At 35.1% G+C, this 1,793-nt stretch overlaps 1 long non-coding RNA gene across 2 annotated transcripts in view; it reads left to right on the forward strand.

Annotated features, from left to right (window-relative positions):
• The first annotated feature begins 887 nt into the window (after positions 1 to 887).
• The window catches only part of LOC122253045 (uncharacterized), a 3,179-nt gene continuing 2,273 nt past the window's right edge, over positions 888 to 1,793 (forward strand). Inside the window, exon 1 of one of the 2 annotated variants that reach the window (XR_015192411.1) lies at positions 888 to 1,089. This is a non-coding gene — a long non-coding RNA (uncharacterized LOC122253045). The remainder of the gene's footprint in view (positions 1,090 to 1,793) is intronic. The other variant, XR_015192410.1, reaches the window with a different exon arrangement.

The following is a 1,793-nucleotide window of genomic DNA, read 5'->3' on the forward strand; positions in this document are numbered from 1 at the left end:
TAATTCAATAAAGCTACGGTTAGACTGCCCATAGATTTCGTTGGAATCCAATGATTATCAGTGGGTTGGAGCCCACCCACCCATTCGTTTTGGTTAAACTACGAAAAGAACCATCGGCCAAGTCCACTGGATCGCGGCATCAAAACAAATCGTGTCCGCAGTCCCTCATCAGTAGTTTACGATGGATCCTGCGCTCATCTCCCTCACTCTTGCTACACTTAAGTGTTTCCACAAGTATAGAGAATATAAAAAGAGCAAGAAAAGTAGAAAGATACTATGGATGAAACCATGGCTACAGAAAAAATACCGAAGTGTGTATCACAAGTTAATTCAAGAAACGCGAGTGGGTGATGACAGTGTGTTTTATGGTTTCCATAGAATGAACTGGCAAAATTTTGATAAATTGTTAAATTTGGTGGCCCCCCTCATCCAGAAAGAAAACACACAGTTAAGGGACACGATATCTGCACCAGAACAACTCTCTGTGACCTTGCGTTATTTAAGGCTTCTTTTGTAGAGTACAAAACAGGTAACGCGTTCTATGTTTTCGAACTTCTGGGAGGGGCGTTCGGGGTTGTTGGCGACGCGTTACGCTTTTGACGTCATCGTTTAAGCTCCGCCCAAAACTAGCCTGAAGTTCGGTTGCTGGAGCACATTGCGTGTCTATTGTTGTTTTATTTTCAAAAGCAATACAATGTATATTTTGTTAATAATCCTATACCCAGGAGACAATATCTGTAGATAATTCTATACCTAGAAAACAAAGAAATAAGCCATGAGGACGCCTAAAAAAAATAAAAAATAAAAGAATATTATATATTTATTAAAACAAATGTGAATATTAACTCTGATAATTTAATATGCATTTTGATAATAACAAATATCGTGAATCTTAAAATAATTGTTAAAAATCGATTAAATTTCAATACATATGCGTATATAATGTAGATAATAAACAAAAAATATATCTCCTCATTGTAATCGGACAAAGTGAATAAACAGCTTTATCAGGGTAAGAGCTCCTCTGCGACATGGACGGAATGAAAAAGCCTATTTTAGCGAAATCACCACTGTGGCAACACAAAGAAGGTACGTACTGGTGTTATTTTATATTAAATACATCTCATGTCCATCTGTATAGAGGTAGAATGTAATGTCATGTCTTTGATATTCTAAAAGACGAGCATCAACTTTGGAGGGAGGGAGGAAGAGAGAGAGAGGAAGAGGGAAAAAGAGAGAGGAAGAGGGAAATAAGAGAGAGAGGAAGAGGGAAAAGAGAGAGAGAGGAAAAGGGAAGAGAGAGAGATGGAAGAAGAAATAGGTAGATATAGAGTGAGAGGATGAGAAAGAGAAGAGAGAGAGTAAAAGTGAAAACAATATAGAGTGAGAGAGAGAGAGTGTATATATATATATATATATATATATATATATATATATATATATATATATATATATAAATGTGTGTATATTTAAATATATGCATATAATAGGTAGATAGGTAGATAGATAGATATTTATTCATTCATTTATATATATATATATATATATATATATATATATATTTATGTGTGTGTGTGTGCGTGTGTGTGCGCGTGCATGCATGCGTGCGTCCGTGTGTGTCTATCTATATGTGTATATGTATGTGTGTATATATGTATTTTATTTATTTATTTATTTATTAATTGTCTGTAAAACCTCGCTACCACTGATCTGCTAAGAGTAAATAGGTAAAATTCCATAATGTCTCATAAGGCATCTGGTTAGACAACTGTTTTAGCGGGTCGTGTAGCGTA

This window comes from Penaeus japonicus, unplaced genomic scaffold (assembly GCF_977035675.1).
Source record: "Penaeus japonicus unplaced genomic scaffold, GWHDUDI00000001_assembly GWHDUDI00000027, whole genome shotgun sequence".
Taxonomy (NCBI): domain Eukaryota; kingdom Metazoa; phylum Arthropoda; class Malacostraca; order Decapoda; family Penaeidae; genus Penaeus; species Penaeus japonicus.